At 47.5% G+C, this 22,922-nt stretch overlaps 1 protein-coding gene across 3 annotated transcripts in view; it reads left to right on the top strand.

The window, feature by feature from the left end:
* The window catches only part of ZHX3 (zinc fingers and homeoboxes 3), a 112,387-nt gene that overhangs the window by 42,370 nt on the left and 47,095 nt on the right, over positions 1–22,922 (top strand). For 2 of the 3 annotated variants that reach the window (XM_078652161.1, XM_078652160.1), the window contains one exon: positions 8,855–8,978. The exons of the other annotated variant lie outside the window; for it this stretch is intronic. The gene's annotated coding sequence lies outside the window, so the exon portion shown is untranslated. The remainder of the gene's footprint in view (positions 1–8,854; positions 8,979–22,922) is intronic. 3 annotated transcript variants of the gene reach the window in all.

Raw genomic sequence — 22,922 nt, 5'->3', positions numbered from 1 at the left:
ATAGTCGCCTGAAGTGACTTCAGCTTAAGGGAGTAGGGATAGCCAGTGTTGCGCATGGAAGGAAAAACAAAGTGTTGAGTAAAGAAGCCAGTACAATATAGTCTTGTAAGATTTACCCCACCAAATTGTGAGCCTAAAAAGAAAGGGGAAAAAAAAGGAAAAAAAGAAGAGAATAAAAGAGAAAGCGCAGTTTTTGTCAACCTATACTATACACTACCCAAGCTAGTTATATGTATAGATTTATCTACATTCACAGGATTTTACGAAGTATATATGTTTTTGGTTGTTTTTTTTTTTACACCCCCCCTCCATTTCGCCTTATTTATGTCTTGAGATCTCATCTAGGTAGTTTTTTGCTTGAATCTTCGAAACAAAACTGCGAGTACGACCTTGATAAACAATCTTTAGCCTTGCCGGTTTCTGAAGAAGCACTGAGGCTCCTATTTTTTGGAAGGGGTCAAACAATTGCCTCAAACGCCACCGCCTCTCAACTGTTGCATGCGCAAAGTCCGGCCTAGTAAAAAAGGTTGCCCCCTCAAATGTTCTCTTACTGGTGGGTCGGCTAAGTCAAAGAGAGCCTGTCGGAGCAAGACGTTTCCAAAAAGAAGCAGCATGGCTCTTGGATGTTGTTGGGATGCTGATTTATGGGGTTTGATCATTAAGGGAAACCTATGAGCCCTTTGAACCTCTTTCTCCTAGTCCCAGGATTGAAGTTCCGGGAATGTATTTTTGAGGAGGGCAATCATGTACTTCCTTGCATCGTCCTTTTCAGTCCCCTCGGGTATACCGAGGACGTGGAGATTGTTCCGGCGCTGCCGATTTTCCTGCTCTTCGAGTTTCCACATAATGTCTTTGACGGCTTCTTCATGTTCCTCAGATTTAGCCTGGAGTGATGTAACGTTCTTCTCAAGTTGTTCAGTCCTTTCCTCAACTGCCGCCATCCGATCTACGATCTCGGTGCAGGTTCTGCCCACCTTCCTCACTACCCCTTGAATTTTTTTTGCTGCCATGCGGGATCTGCAGCTGTCTGCCTTGGCTTCAGCTTGAAAGCTTTTGATGGACCCCAAGATATCAGCCAGGGCGGGTTCTCTGTCGTGCCTGCCTTGCAAATCCTTTGATTCGATGTTGGCATTAATGATGGTCTGGTTCCCCCCAGACAGGTCGGCAGAATTCGAGTGCACTAACAGAGGTGGGGTTCCGCTATAATCCCATTTTAATTCAGGAATGGCTTCTTTATCGGAAGAGTCTGGCTCCTTGCTGTGGCGTACTCTATCCCTTTTTTTCTTGAATAGTTTCTTAGAAGGCGAATACTGCTCCTGCTGCCCAGAATTCGAGCTTTTATACCAGTTTCCACCTGCCTCCTCCTCCTCGCTGGACAAGGAGATGCTCACATCTGACATTACAGAGTCATTGGTCAGTGAGTAGTAGAGTTCGGTGTTGTCCGGTGTGTTCATCAGCCCTCCTTGTGGCTCTTTCCCCATAGCTTCGGATAGTTGAAAGGGACCGCTCCTTCAGCTCTTGGGGATGTGCATGGGGGAGGGATATGCGATGAGGTGGCAGTGAGGGGCTTCTGACTGCTGGATGGCAGGGGATTTGTAGGTATATCCGGACATGAAACTGTAGCCGTATTGATGCCCTATGTGGTCGAAGCTGTTGAGATTTGCGGTGTCTTGGTTACTGCCCCCTCAACTGGTTTGTCCATTCTCGCTGCGGCCACCTCATTACTCACCGCCTCAAAGCTAGCAGTGATTAGAGGCTGGCAGCCCACAGGCTTTTCAAGGTAGATGTAGGGGCCCAGGTAGGGGCCGAGGAGCTTTCACCAGGGAGCCTGGGTGCTGTTATATATTTTTTTTGTAATTTATCCGTGCATGCTCTGCCTTTTGCCATCGGTAGCTCTGGCTTTGGGAGTGCGTCAGGTTTCCTCTGCCGGAGAGGCATAGAAGTTAAGCCCTGTTGAATAGCAGGATTCACATTGTTAACATTGTTTGCAGTGCTAGTTGGGTTTTTAGGCTTAGTCACTCGGCCCCCCTTACCAGACATCTCCAGTGTTGAGCCTGAGACAGAAATTCCGGGCTCGAGAAATCCTTTTAGCTTTGCTGTGCTTTGTCCGCCTTTCGCGTGAGAGCCGCTCCTCAGGCCTTCGCTCTGTCAGTGCTAATGCCGCTGTGAGGAGCCTGTCAGTTTTAGCCTTGACATCCGCCTTCTACTGGATCTGCTGAAGCCGTGATTCAATCTGCTGCTCGGCAGACCTGTGCGGGGCTTACTCAAACCTGCCAGCATCCATGAAGCCAGAGCCAGAGCCCGGTCTGGATAGTCACGCAGGGGCAATAGCAGCCGTGGGAGACTGCAGTTGATCTGTAAGGAGCAGGTGAGGACCACAAAGACATTTGCCCTTTGCTGTATGTTCCGCATGCCTTCCTGAATTACATCAGTTTCAGATTAGCGCGTTTCTGGGCTCAGTGACCGGGTAAATGATGAAAGATCGGGATGCTTGGCGGAGCATCACTACCGTGAAACTAGAAGGACGCCATCTTTTCGGCCCACAATAACATATTTTCCTAAAGCATAGTGACTACACTTGCTGTGGTCCGGTGTCAGAGGTCTGTTTCTCTCCTGTGCCTGTTACTTCATGACCTCTGAGATGGGAATTGCCACTCAAAATGTGAGTTGATTTTGTAACCATTTTGTTGGAGTGAATGTTCTTCAGAGCCATGTGCCTCGTTCTCTCCTAGCCTAGAGTTGGTATCCTCTAAGGCTGCAGTGCTGTTAGTTGGGATCAGGTAATGGAGAATGTGTGACAAATTGAGGAGGAAGGTGTTTGTGTACTTGGACAAAGGATTAACTGCATCCAGGACTTCTTTAAAGGGGCCCCCAAGTTATTTTTCTTAGGCGTTTTCTGCTTTGGATCCTTCTTCCCTTGTGTCCTATTAATCCGGGTGAAGAGGATACTTCTCATAAAGAAATTTACAATCAATGAGGTAGTTGATGCCGTCATATTGAAGCTAGTGTTTAAGGGAGTGTTGTCATTGTGAATAAGCCCTTTGACTACATTGATCATTTTCCAGGGGGATGCTCAGTTTATTACGAACTTTAATGGGAACATAGTATTGGAAACTAGAGGCACAAACAGAACAAGCAAAGGCACTAGTGTGAATAAACAAAAAAGTGAGAGGTGAGCATGTGGATTTTGTTGGCATAATTGCATGCTTGAATATAGAAAAATGAGACTTGGAAATCTAAGATGGGTTGTGAGTGAAGTTGCTGTTTCATTCCATTTATGTTGTGTTTGATTGTCACATTAAACAGCAAACAAGAAGCACAAGTAGTAGTGCCTTACTCTCATCACACATACTGTGAAAAGTATTGGTGTCTGGTTCATCATTCTTCATTCTATTATACCAGAATTGCCCATATTTGTCTTGAAATATTTGCTGTGTAAAATGTCTGTTCGGTATAGGAATGCCAGATCCAGCACCAGTTTTCACAATAGCCCCACAGATAAATTTGCATTCACTGAATTCAGGTTGTAATAATTTAAATAGATCTTATCCTGGTATTCTGACACATATATAATCCTTCTGGATGTCTCTGACAACACTGCTTTGTAAGGAAAATGCATTGAAATGCACACATGCTCCTCAGGGATGAAAAAAGGCCAAGGCACGTCCTGAGGAAAGGAACTCCAAAGTCACAGTTAAGATTGCAAATTCAAGTGTCCTGCTTATTTTTGCTTTCTCCCATAAGCTAGGTTTGATGATATGTTTTTTGTGGCAAAATGCTTCTCCTGTGTAAACCCAATACAAAGACTGCCTCCTAAATCAAATATGTTGAACTGTTATCCGCAGTCAAGAGTTCTGGTAAAGTGCTTTTCTGCAGTATACTGCATGTTTACATGAAACATTGCGAACACTGGACTGTGCTAATTTATGATTAAAAAAAACCTATAATAATTGCCAACCCCCATTATTAGAATGAATTTATTGAGGAACTTTAAAGGAAACAAAGATTTTAAGTTTAAACCACATATATTTTAGAATAAACCTTTGCCAATTCACATTGTGTAGGCATTGATTCAGAAATTGTTATAATTTGGATCTGTTTACTTGTTAACAAACCAAAAATATAAATCCAGCAGAAAACAGCTCTAGAAATCCATTTTAAATTCAAAGGCTATTTGTCAAACACTTCCTATGTGAACAACAACCAGGTGATGGATGCAGGAATATGAAATTTCACAATTTACTACATTTGACAACAAATAGTTGCACAGAGCTATTTCCAATATTACTTATTTTATTAATGATCAAATACGTATTTGTCAGTCCATAGCTGTTTATTTGGGCAGGCGTTCTTAACATTTTGAATTCTGTGGTCAAGTTCAAGTTTAAAATTTGTATAGCGCACTACTCACCCAGAGGGTCTCAAGGCGCTTGAGGGAGGGGGGTACTTTACTTATCGAATATCCAAGTTTTTAGTTGTTTTCTGAAGGAGAGGTGGTTCTGTGTAAGGCGGAGGTGGGGGGGAGAGAATTCCAGGTCTTGGCCGCTAAGTAGGAGAAGGATCTTCCCCCCCCATGGTGGATCTTTGGATGCGTGGAATTGCGGCGAGGGCTTGATTGGACGATCGAAGTTGGTGGGTGGGGGTGTAAAAGGACAGGCGTGTGTTGAGGTATTCAGGTCCTAGGTTGTAGAGGGCTTTGTGTGCGTGGGTGAGGAGACGGAACGTTATTCTCTTGTTGACGGGGAGCCAGTGGAGGTATTTCAGGTGACCAGAAATGTGAGCTTGGCGGGGGACGTCTAGGATGAGTCTGGCTGAGGCGTTTTGGATGCGTTGGAGTTTTTTCTGTAGTTTGGCTGTGGTTCCGGCGTAAAGTGTGTTTCCGTAGTCCAGTCGGCTTGTGACCAGTGCATGGGTGACCGTCTTTCTTGTTTCGGTGGGGATCCAACGGACGATTTTTTTGAGCTGGCAGACTTTTTGTCTGGTCATCGAGAGGGAGGAGTCCAGGATGAAGCCCAGGTTACGTGCGTGATCCGTTGGTGTGGGTGCGGTTCCTAGGGCCGGTGGCCACCATATGTCGTCCCAGGCGGAGGGGGATGATCCTAAGATGAGGACTTCCGTTTTGTCCGAGTTCAGTTTTAAACGGCTGTTCTTCATCCACTCGGCTACTTCTTTCATCCCTTCGTGTAGGTTGGTTTTTGGCGGTGTTTGGGTCTTTGGTGAGGGAGAGGATCAGCTGGGTGTCGTCTGCGTAGGATATGATGTTGAGGTTGTGTTGGCGCGCGATGGATGCGAGGGGACTCATGTATACGTTGAAGAGGGATGGACTGAGAGATGATCCTTGCGGTACGCCGCCGATGACTTCGGTGGCCTCTGATCCGAAAGGGGGGAGGCGGACTCTCTGGGTTCTTCCGTCGAGGAACGAGATGATCCAGTCCAGTGCTTTTCCTTGTATTCCGATGTTGCTGAGGCGTTGTATAAGGGTGCTATGACAGACTGTGTCGAAGGCTGCGGAGAGGTCAAGTAGGATGAGGGCAGCTGTTTCTCCGTTGTCCAGTAGAGTTCGAATGTCGTCTGTTGCTGCGATGAGGGCGGTCTCGGTGCTGTGTTTGGCTCGGAAGCCAGACTGTGAAGGGTCGAGGGATTTGTTGGATTCGAGGAAGGCGGCGAGCTGACTGTTGACGGCTTTTTCAATTACTTTGGCAGGGAATGGGAGGAGCGAAATGGGGCGGTAGTTCTTAAGTTCAGTGGGGTCAGCTGTGGGTTTCTTCAGGAGGGGGCTGAGTTCGGCATGTTTCCAGCTTTCCGGGAAGGTAGCGGAGTTGAGGGAGCAGTTGATGACGTCTCGGAGATGGGGTGCGATAATGGAGTCTGCTTTGTTGAAAATGTGGTGGGGACATGGGTCGGTTGGCGATCCTGAGTGGATGGTGTTCATCAGGCGGATGGTGTCTTCAGTGGTGATTGGGTTCCAGGCGTAAAGGTTGTTGGAGGGGGGTATTAGTTCGTAGGTGGGTGGGGTGGACTGGTCTCCAAAGCTGTTATGTATGTCAGCGATTTTTGTTGTGGAAGAACGAGGCTAGAGAGTCGCAGAGGTCTTGGGAGGGAGTGATGTCGTTGGTGCCGGCGGTGGGGTTGGTAAACTCTTTGACGATGTTGAATAGTTCCTTGCTGTTGTGGGCGTTGTTGTCGAGTCGATCCTTGAATGCTGATTTCTTGGTGGATCGGATCAGTTGGTGGTGTTTGCGGGTGGCGTTCTTGAAGGTGGCCAGGTTGTCAGTGGTAGGGTTTTTACGCCAGGCTTTTTCGAGGGTGCGACAGATCTTCTTGGATTTCTTAAGGTCATCATTGAACCAGGGGGCTTTTTTGCTGCCTTGCTTCATTTGATGGTTTTTCAAGGGTGCTAATTTGTCCGCGCTGTGGGTGATCCATTGTGTGAGGTTGGTGGCTGCTTGGTTTGGGTCCGATGATTTGGCAGGAGGATTTTGGTGGAGCGATGTGAAGAGCTGGTCGGTGGTAATTTTGTTCCAGTTTCTGCAGGGAATTGGTTGTGGGTGGTTGTGGGTCGTAGTTTTTTTGTAGTTGAAGTGAACGCAGCTGTGGTCCGTCCAATGGAGAGCTGTGGTGTGATTGAAGGAGATGTGCTTGCTGGAGGTGAAGATTGTGTCGAGCGTGTGTCCGGCATAGTGGGTGGGGGTGTCAACAAGTTGTTTGAGTCCGAGATTGGCGAGGTTGTCCAGAAGGGTGGTGGTGTTGCTGTCGTTGTTCTTTTCCAGGTGGAAGTTGAGGTCTCCCAGTAGAATGTAGTCCTCGGAGGGGAGGGCGTGTGGGCTGATGAATTCTGTGATGTCTTCGCTGAATTGTGTGCGGGGTCCTGGTGGCCTGTAGATGAGGGTGCCTCTGAGTGTGGTCTTGGGGTCGGTGTGGATCTGGAAGTGAAGGTGTTCGGTGTCTGCTTTGTTGTCTGTTTTGGTGGCTGCGAGGTTATCGTCGGAACTGGTTGTAATGCCGATGGTGTTCTTATGGACGATGGCGATGCCTCATCCTGTTTGGTTGATGCGGTCCTTTCGGATGATCTTGTAGCCGTCCGGGATGGCTATGGCGATGTCGGGTGCTGATGAGGCGTTCATCCAGGTTTCTGTAAGAAAGGCGACGTCCGGCGAAGTGGTGTCGAGTAGGTTCCAAAGTTCAGTGGCGTGTCTGTGGACCGAGCGGGTGTTGAGCAGGATGCACTTCAGGTGGTTAGTGTCGGAGCTCTGTTTGGAGTGTGTGGATTTGGTGCGGGTCCCGATGCAGTCGAACTTGCAGGAATGGCAGGTGAAGGGTCCATGGGTGAGTCCTGGGGCGGCTTGGTAGCAAGTTGGGAGTCGGACGGGGTTAAGTGCTGAAAGGGTTGCGGCGTTGTACGTTATGCGGGAGTAGTGGATTTTGCGGGGTCTGGCTCGGGGCGCGGACGGGCGTAGACGGGCTTACCTTTGGCGCGCCTTCGGCGCGCATAGTGCGCGCCCGCTGCGCGCAAGTGCATCTGACATAAGTGGATAGAGGGGGGGGGGGGGGAGCGAGGGAGGGGCAGCTGGGAGGCGGGAGTGGGGTGGAGGGCCGGGCTGGGAGGCACAACAACAAACAACAAAATGGCAGCAAGCCAAAGGCCAAACAGGACGAGACTGGGAACAATTGCTTTGAAAAGGGAAGCGTCACCGGCACAATCAGGCACAGATTAATCAAGCAGGTAAAGGCAGCAATGCACAATCGAGTATCAATTAATGCGCAGCTGAGCAGTATAGCGCTATGATACAATTACATTCAGGCACAAATAAATGCAGGAGCAATGCGAGCAAAGCGCAACTGATTTCAGAGGTAAAGAGCAATTTCAGAGGTAAAGAGCAGTCTGGCACTATAGCGCTACGATACCAGATCCAGGGCAGGGAGCAGCGTGAGGAGCGACCGCTTCTGAGGAGCTTAGGACGGTCACAGCGCTGCTCTGGAGGTTAGAGCCTAACCTTTCTGTGGGAGGGAGGGGCAGCTGGGAGGCGGGAGCGGGGTGGAGGGCCGGGCTGGGAGGCACAACAACAAACAACAAAATGGCAGCAAGCCAAAGGCCAAACAGGACGAGACTGGGAACAATCGCTATGAAAAGGGAAGCGTCACCGGCACAATCAGGCACAGATTAATCAAGCAGGTAAAGGCAGCAATGCACAATCGAGTATCAATTAATGCGCAGCTCAGCAGTATAGCGCTACGATACAATTACATTCAGGCACAAATAAATGCAGGAGCAATGCGAGCAAAGCGCAACTGATTTCAGAGGTAAAGAGCAATTTCAGAGGTAAAGAGCAGTCTGGTTTTGATTTGAATTTTACTCGATTTATAATTATTAATCTACTACTAATATTTTAAAATTTCTAAACAGTTGAGTACCCCCGGGGTAAGTGTCTCGGACCCCAGCTCAAGAACTGATTTGTTACAGGATTTGGTAAGGATTTTCTAATGTATCGAAATCTGAGTATTATTAAATATTAAGTAATATTTTATTAAATATGACTAGTAGTGCTCTTACTAGGAGATTTTAATATTCGCCCCCTGTCATTCCTCGTGTTAAGTCAGTGACAAGAGCTCATCGGATGATCATCACCTTTTTCAACACACAAGGCAAGGAGATTTGCTAAGTATAATGTTGACTGACCATAACCTGGTATTTTTAGATCAGAACAACCAAAGTCCAGGATCCCCAGAAGTTATCCCTAGATTCACTGGCAGAGGTTTTAATCCTAATATTAATTATATAGTTATCCCTGCATTATGCAATTTAGAGTTAATTAGAACCATTTTAGTGACCATAATGTATTACTTTTTTGTATAGATTGGAGATTAGAGGCGGAAGCAGTGCTTAAAGAAGGACCCCTAAGACTCAACACCTCAAGTCTGTTGAACAGGGACGTAGATTGAAGTGGAATAAGGTGCCTCCAGAGTACTTCCTAAACAAGGTATATACTAAAAGTTGTCAGGACATCAGTATTTATTTAGAGGCTACTTCTCAACCTGAAGCATTTTAGACCGCTTTTAACAGGCTTTGTATAAAAGTCTCAAAGGATTTAACCCGAGTGAATGGGAAAAATCAAGGTGTTCAGTGATAGATGGTTTGCCCACAGCTGCTTGGTGGCTCACCAGATTGCCTACAACCCCGAAAACTCTCCAAGAAGTAATAAAACAAGTCACTTTGTGTAGGAAGAGATATATGGCAGTATTAGCCGACCGGACAAAATGTAATCAGTGTAACCTGGAATCAACTTCTCCAGGCTAAAATATTAAAATGTTGTCATATTTTGGGAAATAGTAAATCGCCCTTATTTTACAGGAGATGTCAATAGAGCAGTGGGGTACCACATATCCCCTGATCTCACGGTGCATCGCTTTCCGGGGATAAATTGTTCTGATACTGCTGAAACTATAGCTACCAATAGCGAGGGTCCTTCTGAAAAGTTTATCAAGGAATTTTTGAGGAGGAGACAAATGAGGCAATAATCTATATGGTTCACACATTTCCTTCCCTCCGTTGGTATTGTACCTTGATCGCGTCTCCCTTACTTTCTCAGATCGACGTACGAATACTTTGCTAAAGCGCGGTCTGTGTAGACCGTGGCCACTCCTGGGTCTCGGCAGCCAGGGCCTACTCCCATATCTCCACCGTGCCTCGCCGGTGATGTAACGGACACCATTTCACTATTGTCCTTGCTGCCTTGTAAAAAATCCTCGGACCGATCTTCATCAGGGCAGCAATTCATGCCTCAAGCCAGAACACGATGAGGCCGCCTGCATCTCCATCCGCTCCTTCTGCTCTAAAAAGACTCTTCGCGACTTTCTACTCGCGATGTTGTATAGGGGCAGAGATGACACTCCAGGCCTCTTCGGTCCCGAGGACATAGACGAACAGCACCCACAATCGTCTGCTGCACATGAAGAGGCTTTCTACTCTGGAGAAAGTTGGGGCTTCGACCTGGAGTTTGAGAACCTTCCAGCAGCTTACAGTCCATGAGTATGGCACCCTCGACGCAACTTTCATTCCAAGCAGTCTTCAGCCATTGGGCACTCACCAACTCAGAAACACCAGAGACAGGCTTTCAGACCACCACTGCTGTCAGAACGTGGTCGGCACTGGCCAGTTGCTTCGGACCCCCAGCTCTGGCTCTGCGCTGAAAAAGCCTTCAAGACCGACCGCTTTAACGCCAGCCACCCCGGCACCTACTGAAGGCGCGTTCGGAGCCGAAGACTTTGCATTGACCAGCAAGTCCCACACCATCGCAACCGAACCAATTCTCCATAAGATGCAGGAACAGCTTGACTAAAGGCAGAAACACCTGGTCATCCAACTCCACATGGGCCGCATCCTTGCCTGCACGCTCTCCACCCTAGAAACATCAGCTGTCCTTCAAGGAGGCCTTGGACATTCTGGTTCCGGCAACTGAGCGCAATGAAGCAGATAAGGCTGTCAGCCCCTTCCTCAATGCACCATCATCACCTCACCCTGTTCCTTAGACACTTGATCCTCCCTCCCACCACACAGGGTGGCCCATGGGACTTCTATGATGTAGACTCCCCAGGGGACACAGTCCTTTACCCTGCTCACCACTCCAGATGATTTCACATCCTGTCAGGAACTCATTGGTAGAGCAGTCTCCTTTTATAAGGTGGAACTCCACACTGAGCCATTATAGGAGAACTTACTCTCTGAAACCCTCTTCCTCTCACTACTCCACTCAGTACCTCCCCATGCTCAATGGTATGTTACCTAGCATCCCAGACATTTTAAAGACCTTGTCCAGGCTAGGGTTATAACACCTAGGATGGATAAAAAAATATAAAACGTCCCCTTCTGACCTAGTCAGCTGCCGCCTGATTCTCTGGTAGTCACCACTCCTGTAAGCGAGCCACTCCCTGGCCAGCAGGGATGCTCCCCCCAACAGATAAGAAAAGCAAATGCATAGATGCAGGAGAGAAACTGGTGGCAGCGTAATCAGCCAACCTCTGACGAATGGCTTATTCTGTCTGCCTTCTTGCAAGGTATAATCATGCTCACTGGGACGAAATTGAGGCACTCCTCCAATACACTCTGAAGAGCATAGAAAGCGGGGGTCAAGAGATGGTTTCTGAGAGCATGCTGATCTCAACGACCTGTATTCACTTTGCCCTAGAAACAGCCAACACCCCTGCCAAATGGATATATTCTAGCATTCTGCTACGCACACACACTTTGCTCCGTATCTCTGGCTTCAAGTCAGAAGTTCAGCAGAACATGCTGAACATGCCTTTTGATGGTGAGCACCACTTTGGTCTACAAGTGCACCAACCTATGAAAAAAAATAAAAAGAATATGGAGACATAGCGATGGGAGCATTGCAAGCACCCTCTCTCTGTAGCTCCTTTTGCCGCAACCCTTATGGTGAGGGCTAGATGATCACCTCCCCTGACGCCTCCCCATCTTATTAGCGCACCCATGGTCAACTATCTTCTCCCAGGGGTTATTCTATATATTCATATAGAGGCAACAATTCCAAAGGCAAATGTAGCTCCCCAAAAGGATCTACAACCACCACCAAACCCCGACATCTACCCCCAACTCCCCTCTCCAAATCCCCCCTACCCAACCACACAACACCCGTTAACGGTCACCTACAAGGCTTCTTTCCCACTGGCAGACTGTCACCGCAGACCAGTTGGATATTATCATGAAGTTGAAGTTGAGGGAATTTATAAAGCGCACGTGCACCAAAAAGGTTTCATGGCACTAACCAGACCGGCAGCAAAACAGGGCAACAATTTTAGACCTCAAAAGCTCTAGTAAAGAGCCAGGTCTTCAGGTCTTTACGGAACTCCAAGTATGATTGGGAAGAACGAAGGTTATCAGGAAGAGAATTCCCAAATCGAGGGGCCTGAAAAGAAAATCTCAGTCCCCCATGTTTCTTCCTAACAAAACGTGGAACAACCAAAAGGTTCTTGGAGGAAGAACGTAAGTTTCTAGAGGGAGTGTAGGTCCTAAGCCTAGATGCTACATGGTTCTTGTCTCGAGCTCACTTCCATGCCGCCCACCATTCCACCTTGTAAACACACTCTCAAGGGAACATCACAGCCAGGTCGAAGCTGTCCTCCTCATAGGGACTATAAAACCCATCCATGACATCAGCAAGGTACACAAGTGTACTCGCTATACTTCCTAATGCCCAAAAAAGACGTGTTCCTTAGGCCCATTCTGGACCTCAGGCCCCTAAAGTAATATATCATATCGAAGGATTTTTCCTATCTGAGGGTTTTCACATGGTGGCCATTCAGGATGTCCTTCTCCAGCAAGGTGACTTTATGGCTGCACTTGACATAAAAAAGGCCTGTTTCCAAGTATCAATATATCTGGCTTATCACCGGTGTCTCAGATTTGTGGTCAGCGGAGGACATTACCAGTTCAAAGTGCTCCCCTTTGGAATCCCTGCTGCACTTCTGGTGCTCTCCAAATACCTTCAGATAGTAGCTGCACACCTGCGCAGACAGGGCTTCCATGTTTTCTCATATCTATGCGATTGGCTTATCAAAAGTACGACCCGTCAGTAGTGCCGCAAACACAGACAAGCCTGTCCTATAGATTTCTTCATTTATTGGGATTGATCATCAAAGCTTCAAAATTCCACCGCCAACCCCTCCAGATCCAGACCTCCATATGGGCTGTCCTCAGCTCGGAGGTAGGAATAGCCTATCCATATTCTGCCAGAATCCAGTCCTTTCAGGCACTGCTCCCCTTGATTCAACAACTCCCCATCAGAACAGCCATGTGCCTTCTAGGCATGATGGCCTCACGCTTTGCCATAGTTCCTCATGCCAGGCTTCACAGGCGTCTGTTGCAAGAATGTTTAGCGCAGCAATGGTCTCAGGTCTCAAGTCATTGGGATCTAGTGTTGATTGGCCACTACACTCAGCGCTCTCTGCAGTGGTGTAACACCAATAGCCTGTCACAGGAGTTTCCTATCTTCAACCCAGTTCCACAGAGGATTATTATAACGGACATCTCTTATGGGCTGGGGTGCACACTTAAAGGATCTGACCGTACAGCATCAATGGGAAACCAAGTACCAGGGCCTCCACATCCACTACCTGGAACTCCTAGCCATTCACCCATCATTGAAGGCTTTCCCACCTCACCTTCTAGGCATGATTGTTCTTGTGTGGGCGGACAATACAGCAGCCATGTATTACCATCAGAAGCAGGGAGGGACACGCTCTCCACAGCTGTCCCAGAACATTTGGTGTGGGACTCTCCATACCTCGCCTCCAGGTTCCCACACCCACAGTTCACTGGCAATGCACTGTGGATGAACTGGTCAGGAATATTTCCCTAAACTTTTTCTCCTCCTCCCCTTCTCCCTCCCTTTGTAGTTCTTAGGCATGAGCAGACTTCCCTCATGCTTATCCTGGTGGCAACCACATGGGCCCACCAGACCTGGTTTACGGCTCTCCTCGAACTCTTACTAGTTTGCACAAAAGGCACCCCAAAAAACCGGACCTTCTCATGAAGAACCATGGCAAAATCAGGCACACAAATTCCTCAACCTTGAGATCTGGCTCCTGGATCATAGAATTTGAATACCTTAATCTTCCACCTGAATGCATTAGCATTCTTAAGCATGCAGATCTCACGTCCTTCCAGCAACTCAGCCAAGTGTAAGAGATTTGTCTGCTACTGTCAATAAAGAAATTACCCCATTGAAAGCCACGGTACAAAACATTGTTACTTACTTCACTTGCAGGTTTCTGGGCTACCCTTTACCACAATATGATTGCATCTAACCACAGTGGCTGCATATCATACTAGACAACACTTCTCTCATTAGGCTACCAGTCATTTAAAGGTTCACGGAAGGTCTTGAGTGTCATTCCTCCCTGGGTCTCACCGGGTGAGACCCAGGGACTTGTGGAGTCTCATCATTATTCTCACATGACTCATGGGTTCTCCATTTCGAGCTCCTCCACACCTGAACCCTCCAAATCCTCTTGGAAGGTCGCATTTCTACTTGCTGTGACTTCACTCAGGCATGTCACTGAGCTTAAGGCATTTACTCTGGAAGAACCCTTTTTCCAAGTACATTGGGAAGTACATAGGGATAGAGTTGTCCTCTGCACCAACCCTGAATTCCTCCCTAAGGTAGATTCTCACTTCCACCATAATCAGTGCACTGGCCTTCCTGTTTTTCCCCTATAGCCTAATTCAGTTGCGATGTAAAACAAACCCTTATGTAATATGTTGATAAAACCAGACCATTTAGAAAAACACAATGTTTTGTTGCTTTCTCCAAATCCCACAAAGAAAAGGCTTCATCCAAGTTGGGCATGGCAAGATGCGTAGTTAAGTGCATCCAGACATGCTGTGCTCAAGAGAAGAGACTCTACACCGACCTCCTAGGGCACCCTCAACTCTGAACAAAGGAGCCTCTATGGCCTTCCTCGGAAACATCCCAAAAGATGATATATTCAAATCAGTTACCTGATTCACACCACACACTTTTACAAAACCTTACTGTGTGGATGTCCTAGCCCCCCAACAAGCTAATGTTGGCCAGGCAGTCCTTTGTACACTATTTCAGTCTACTGCAACACCCATTTGCTAGCCACTGGTTTTTGGGAGGATTGCTTTACAGTCTAGGCACAGCATGTGTATCTGCAGCCACACTTGCCTCAAACAGAAAATTTCACCCTGTAAGCATCTGTTCGTGGCATGTAGTGATAAAGATTCACATACGCCTGCCCTCATCCCCGGACACCTGTGGCCTTTGCAGTCTCTCTTACTTTCCTTTCTTCGTCTTATGTATGGAAATCTCTTTACATATCGCTTTGCTTCACATTCCATCCTCACCCGCGGTGTAGTAAAACGATCTAACCGTGGAGTCGGTGACCATGTGCATTGTTGCCAGGTAGAGGAGTCTCAGTGCCTTGTAGCAGGGACTTCTGGGAAGAGGAACGGCTTTCGCCCATCCAGACCCAACACTAGATGTGGGTGTGTGTACAGCATGTGAATATACAGCACTCTATGCCACGTACAGATGTTTAGAGGGTAAGTAAAAAAAATGTTCTTATCCACTCATGTTATTAAATGTATCTGAAAGGAAATGGATAGGCATTGGGCATAAAAATGGAAAACGTGAGTTGTGAGAATGGCATGTCTCTAATGATCAATCTCACTTGCCTTAGGTGTTGTCCTTACCTCACACTTTCCTTCGGCAAAACGTTTTGTTCCGTTTTCAGATTTCTTCTTAATCTTTGGTGACATTTTCTTACTGTCGGGGCACTCGAGGCATTTTTTCTGTTAACAGTGTTTCATGACTGTGCTTCTACCGTTTGTTTGTGCTGTAGTACTGACTGTTATTTCTAAACTGTAATTGAGTTTCTGCCATCTACTGAAGCTGTGTGACACTTGCCTACCTGTGTGTCTTCCCTAATTACCTTTGAAATAGTGTGATGTGTATGTGAAAATATTCTACTGCTTTGAGCTTCAGGCATGTGACTGGTGTTGGTTTCAAAGACCAGCAAGTCCATTATGCGTTTGCTATGAGCACTCCATGGATGAAAGAATGGGCTGGTTTCTTTGCGCCTTCTTGGACCTTCTACATTTAGAGGGGTACGTTCTTGGTACTGTTATCATTTCAACTTGGAAAGACATGCCCAAGTATTAAATGCAGTAATTTAGTTTAGGCCTACACAGATCTGACATGCCCTTTAAAGCTAGAGCATCTTTGTTGTTTGTGTTAGAGAAGTGGAATGAAACTACTGTGGATAGTTGTGAGATTTGCCATAGTATCCTATGATGACTTTGTCTGTTGAAGGTGCTACTCTTCCATAAGGCTGAAGGTATTTGGGTCCCATCATATGGACTTGTTTTGTCCTGAGGAGGTATGATAAAGTATTATAGTATTTATATAAACCTCCATACTCAGCTGGGTGGCGCCAAAGTGCAGTGGCTGGGAGGGTAATGTATGGTAGCTTTGCCTTATGTACCTCCTTTCCTGCAGACAGACAGTCTGGCCTTTTGTGTTTTGCAAAGTCTTAAAGATGTGCAGTAGTGTTTTAGTGTGACTTTTAATCTAAAACCATTGTACTTTGGTATTTTCACCAGTGTTACTAGTCCACTGCAAATCAAATAGGAGATATCTTTGATTGTGAAACTTTGGGTGTAACATTGAGTGCTTGGACCTGCACTAAACTGTGGGCCAAAAGTTAAGGACAGTTGTTCAATGATTTAAATGCTACTTCTACAAACATACTAAACAGACACTTTGGTTTTCCCTAGCATGTTCTCTTTCAAGGTCTGTATGTACTTTAGAGGGAATAAAGTCTGTCCCATACCAGTCTGAATTCAGATAGGAACTCCACTTAAGTCACGCAACACAACACTCCACATTTGATGCTGACAGAGTTTAATAAAAGGCTATGGTCCTTTTGAAAGGAAGGAGAAATCCCCAGCCACTCAGACGGCAACAGACGAATGCTCAAAGTATCTATCTCCTAGTGTACAATTTCGAAGAATAGAAAATCAAAACAAAAAGTTGATTGATGTATTCAGTTCAAATAATGAGGGTGGAAATCCCATCCTAAATCTTTCACTTCCCACACCACAGAACTGTTGACCTCTGCTGGCCAAAATCCTCAGTGATGTTGTACCGTCACACTTCACCAGTGAGAGGGCATCCCTGGAGCAGTGTTCAACGAAAATTTATGTGGTGGTCTAAGACTTGAAATGTATGGGATATTCTGGTTTGTTTGACCATGTCTCCTAACCCATGCAGATGGTAGTCTTCTATGCCGCATTGCATAGGCCTTCGTCAACCAGAAGTTCAACACCTGGTTGATTTGGAGGGAACTGAAAAATGTAGTCCTCTTCATTCCCAAATCATAGGCTACCTCACTTTATTTTCTTTCCCAGGTGGGTTACAAGTGACCCACCACCTGGAGCTCCATTACAGAAGTAGACTTTGTTTACAAAAACAGACCGTCTTGAAAAGCTCCACGGCTCCCTAATTCTAGGCATATCTTTGAAGTTCAGGCTTATTATTCCCTACAGTCGTATAGATATGCTTTTCTGTCTTAAATACCTACTGTTTCTGCCCTTCCCAAGGTTTCCTGATAGCTGCATCATAGTTAATACAGCCAGATGTTTCTTTCTTATTTCGAGGAAAGGCATTGCAGCTACCATCTACTTCATTGTAAAGAGGCTGTTAGTTGCTGATGGAAACCTTTGTACTGTGGAACTGATTGGTAACCAAGAATCTATTTGAAGCTCACAGCCTTTTCGGTGGCTGCTTCAGAACTATTATCTGATGATCTTAATGCCCCCATCTTTTGCAACAGATGCTTTTGGCTTTTTTTCCTGCTCTGCATTTGAGAAAAGGCAAGTGTTTTTAACAGCGAATGTCCCCTTGATACCATCATATGCAGATGAATAGACTAGAAAGCTCTTGAATCCTATGTATCTTGACAACCTGTTCCTCTTGGTGGTGGAATCGTCCCTGGTAATGCAAGGTGTTTGGGATATCATAGATGTGATTCCCTTCTAGAAGCATTGTTTGCCCCTTACATTGTAGGTGACAAATACGGCACATTCATGAGCCTCACCATCAGACACCAGCAACATTCTGCCTTCGAAGCACCTAGTTGTGCACAGACTTTTTAGTAATGTAATTCTGATATCTTCCTTAGGACTGTAATTTGCACAGTGATCTGAAAACAACAACTGACAACTTATGGCATGGCTAGAAAACACAAAACAGTAGTATTTTTGCATTGGGCAGGAAATAACTTTAAAAATTTGCTCTAAAAATAAACAAATCGTATTAAGTACACTATACAGTTTTTGGGCATGTTTTGATGTGTGGTTGAGTACATTCATATGTATGCATAAATATTGTTATTGTGTATGCAGAAATTCCGTGGTAGGCTATTGATTAACCATGTTGTAATAGGTTATACAACACAAGTTCGTAAATAACGGCAAGTTAGAGTACCGGAATTACATTATTGTATTGCACAACAAAATCAGTGTAACAATGGTATGTAAAGGCACAATGAAACACTAGAAACAAGTTGGACAAGTGTGAACTGAATAAACAGTAAAAAGTCTTCAAACACAGTTGAAAAGTCGTTGTTGAACTGATCAGAAAGCGAAGATTATGAAGATATAATATCCAAGACTTTTCATACGCGGATATGAACAGCTGACATATGTTTCATCTAAGACAACTTCCTCAAGGCTTGTTTGAACTACCCAAAAGAAGAAAGCAAATATAGTAAAGGGATTTTCTGCTTGCATGCCAGATCTTTGGCTCGTGAATACTCCTCTCAAGGTATACTATTAAACGAAACAAAAGCCAATGCTGGAATTACCTATTCATCAAACAATATCCTTCAGAAAAAGCTGCTTTGGATTAGGCAAAAACAACCTGTTTTGATTTAACACCATACAAATTTATTCTATTTTGGTAAAGTTCTTTTTTCTTTTTTGAGCACACTATTTTTCGTGCATGGAAAATACAAAATACAAAGTACAACAAATTTTATATACAATATATACATACACATGAATAAACAATTTCATACACACTTGGCCATACATTCACACACAAACCATTCAAAACAGCTGGAAAAAAGAAAACAATGCGTCCACGCATCGGTAAATAATTCGATCGAAAATACTTCTTTTCGTGATTTTAGAGTCTGTTATTTTTTTTTTTTTTGAAATATGTTTTTATTGCAGAATCAGGAATAAACATATCCAACAAGCCAACCTAGATCCCAATGGTACCCAGCATACAGTGCGATAGTAACACAATACACAGCCGATTAGCCCACATCCCGGAGGCTGGGCGGCGCTTCAATGACTTAGTACACTGGGGGTATCTCGGTGCGTGCTCCATCCGGGGCACAGGTCAAATGCAGCACCTCGTTTCTGCTTTTATCCCAAAACAACCAACCCACCCTCTCCATCTAGTCCTTGGCCACTCCAACGTCACGACACTGAAACATCACAATTACCTCCCTGGGCCATCCGGTTCCGGGAGGTTGCCGCTAGCCGGCAAACCACCCCCTCCCACGACTCCCTCCCAGTGCCCTCCCCTTCAACTGCTGCTAATGCGGGTTCTACCATCCCTTTCTAGCTCTAAGGTGACAACTATCAGGAAGAGTCGACAAGCAAGTAGTCACACGGAATCCCTCCCTATACCTGATCAGCTTCTTCGCCTTCAGTTAGGTAGTCCCTTAATGCTTGCACCACCAGCTCCCAGGACCTTGCCAGGTCCAAACTCTTTTCGTTACCAGTTCTAGTCGCCTGGCGCATTCGTGACACACTCTCACAACCCGACCACTTCACCAGTTCATTCCTCCACCTCCGTACTGACGGCCCCTCTTTGGACTTCCAGTTCCAAGTGATTTCACGCTGTGCCAGTATCAATCCCAACCCAATGAATTTGCTTGTCACCTTGGTCTTTTTGGTGTGCGGGAACCAAAGAAGCAGGCAAGCGGCCATGTCAAAGTCTACCTCCCGATCCGTGACAGCATTCAAGAGGTCCCCTACCTCAGACCAATAGTTCCCCAATTTCGGACAGCCCCACAGCATGTGGTCAAGATCCACCTCAGGTTCTAGACAACGTGGGCACATGGCATCAAGCACCTGGAAGTGTCGGCGCAACCTCTCCGGGGTCAAATACGCCCTATGGAGCACGAAAAAATGCACCTGTTGGAATCTCGCATTCCTCGTTCCTTTCCAGGTCCTATGTAGCACCTGACCCCAAATGGAGTCCGGGATCTGTTTACCGACGCTGGCCTTCCAACGCGACTTCAACTCAACCAACGGGGCCAGACCTTCATTTAACATCCTATTGTGGAGGCAGGTCACCGCCTTGACGGTGCCCGCTGCCATCACCACATATTGGCACACCATCGTCACCTCCGGTTCAGCCAGTCCGCCCCCCCAGTGCCTCTGCACGGCCGCAACAACCGCCGCATGCAACAGGAAGGAACCACTTGGCAGGCCGAATTGACCTTGTAAGGTCTGGAACGGGGCCAGCGTCCCGTCCACATAGAGGTCTCCTACCATCTGCAAACCTAGGTCCTCCCACTCTAACAATTGGGACCAATCACCTCCGTGCGGTAAGGCAGTGAGCATTCCCAGCGGGATCTCCGGTGCATATGGCCGGCGCTTCCCAGCCCTCCTCAGGTTCCTGTTCCAACACAATCTAAGCGTCCTTTCCTCCATCGTGAGGTCCCTACTAACCAGTCTCTGTTGCATCACGATCGACGACAAGACATGCCTCTGAACGCCGATCCCCCGGCCGTCCTCAGGTCCTCTGAATTCCCTGGCCACGTTCTGCGTCAGGACCTGGAGCTGCGCTGGCAGATAGTATAGCTCATAGTCGGGGACAGCCATCCCTCCTTCACACTTGGGTCGCATCAAGGTGGCTAATGCCACCCGTCGGCGACCGTGGCCCCAGAGAAAGCCAGTCACCAACGTCCTTAGCTCTCGAAAAATACCCTGCGGGATCCACACCGGCAACGTTCTAAAATAATACAGGAGCCTCGGGAGTGCCACCATTTTCAACAGTGCCACACGGCCTAGTACAGACAGCGGGAGAGATGCCCAGAAGTCCACACTGCCTCTCAGTGCTCGAATACAGCGCCCCACATTCCCCTCAAGGAGGTCCGCCGCCGCATGGTAGATGCGCACTCCCAGGTAAACAAAACAAGAGGGTTCCCACACTACCGGCCTCGTGAGCTGCGGGCAGAGCGTGGTCTTCCGCAACGGAAACACACAGGTCTTAGTCCAGTTCACTCTGAGGCCTGAAAGCCTCCCGAACCTGCCCAACATGTCCACTGCGCCTTCTAGAGCCCTTCCAGAATCCGCCAGGTACAGTAACAAGTCGTCGGCATACAATGAAATGTAATGCGAGTCAGGTCCCTGCGCAATCCCGTCGAAAACAACTCCTGTTCTCGCCTGCGCCGCTAGCGGTTCCACTGCGAGGGCAAAGAGCAGAGGGGATAGCGAACAGCCTTGCCTCGTGCCCCTACAGACCGGATAAACCGAGGAGACCAAGGTCCCCAGCCGCACCCGCGCCTTAGCCGAAGAATAGAGCACTCTCGTCCAGCCCCGGAACCCCTCCCCAACCCCGAACTTCAACAGCACGCCATCTAGAAAATCCCATTCTAAGCTATCAAACGCCTTTTCAATATCAACCGTCAGCACTACTGGGCCTGCTTCCGCTGTGGCAGCACTATCAATGACCCCAATCAGCCGACGGACATTCATCGAAGTGCTCCTAGAGGGGATGAATCCCGCTTGATCCTTATGCACTAAAGAGGTCATTAGTGGTAGGAGCCTGGTGGCTAGGATTCGGCTCAAAATCTTGTAATCTACAGTCAGCATAGACAACGGACGAAAAGAAGAGACATCCAAAGCATCTCTGCCCGGCTTCAGCAGGGGCACAACCAGCGCCTCCGTCATAGAGTCAGGCAACCGCCCTAATTGTTTCGCCTCCGCATACACAACCTGCAGTCTGGGCGCCAACACTTCCATGAATTTGACGTAGAACTCGATCTGCAATCCATCCACCCCAGGAGTTTTGTTCCGCGCCATATGACTAATCGCCCCTCTTATTTCCGCTAGGGTGACGGGGCCCCCCAGATCCCGGGCTTCCTCCTCATCCAATACCGGCAAAGGGACCTGATCTAAGTAATTACCAATGTCCGTGGCCCCCACTTCGAGGTGGCTGGCGTACAGACCCGTGTAGTAGGACTGAAAGCGCCCCAGGACAGCTGACTGCGGATAAACCACCTCCGCGTCTTCCTGCCGCACACTCATAACCAGACATCCTCTAGGGTTCGGATCAGCCAACTTCGCAAGGAGCGTGCCCACTTTGTCTCGCTCCTCATGCACTTTCACCGCATACAACTTATAATCATAGCACCGCAATCTCTCCGTCTCAGTTGCCACCGCCTCCTTAGCACGCAACAAGCTGTCTTGCAGCTCCGGCTTCTCGGGTCGCTGCTGTTCCACCCCTCTCAGCACTTCCTCCGCCTTCGCGAGGTCATTCAGCACAGTCCCTCTCACAGTCAGAAACCGTCCCATACATATCCCCCTCACCACCACTTTCATCGCATCCCATTCATTCGCTCTAGTCGCTGTTGACCCATCATTGACCGTGAAGTAGTCGTCTATGCCCTGTCGGACCGTGTCACAGAACGCCGGGTCATCCAGCGTCTCCGGACGAAGTCTCCATGTAGGGACCGCCGATCTCGCCCGCTGCCATTGCACAGAAATCAGCAGTGGGTTATGATCCGAAATGGTCCTAGACAAATACTCAGAGTGAATCACCACATTCGCCAGAGACTCGCAACACAGCACCGAATCCAGTCTAACATGCAGATCATGCAGTGCTGAGAAGTAGGAGTAATCACGGGTTTCGGGGTGCTGCGCCCTCCAGACATCCACCAAGCCCCACCTCTCCTGCCAATCCCGCCTATGGGTCGCGAGTCTGCGCACTGGGGAGTCCACCAAAGGCGGGTGTGACCTGTCCAACAGCACATCTGAAATGGAGTTAAAATCCCCCGCCAGCAATATAGGGCCCGCCAAATAATACGCCAGTGAGCGCGACAAACCCTCAAAGAAGTGCGCTTGATCAGCGTTGGGGGCATAAATGTTACACAGGACCACCTCCCTACCACACAGCCGTCCTTCCACCACCACATAACGGCCCTCCGGATCTATTTTCTGGCTCGTGACTTGGAATGGCGTGCCCGCTCTGATCCATATTAACACCCCTCTGGCAAATGCTGAGTAGGTCGTGCCAAACACCTGACCCCGCCACCTCCTCTGTAACGCCCCACATTCCTGCTGAGTCAAGTGAGTCTCC

Source organism: Lissotriton helveticus, chromosome 7, assembly GCF_964261635.1.
Source record: "Lissotriton helveticus chromosome 7, aLisHel1.1, whole genome shotgun sequence".
Taxonomy (NCBI): Eukaryota; Metazoa; Chordata; class Amphibia; order Caudata; family Salamandridae; genus Lissotriton; species Lissotriton helveticus.
The sequence above is the reverse complement of the archived record's forward strand: the minus strand, read 5'-3'. Positions and strand labels throughout refer to the sequence as shown.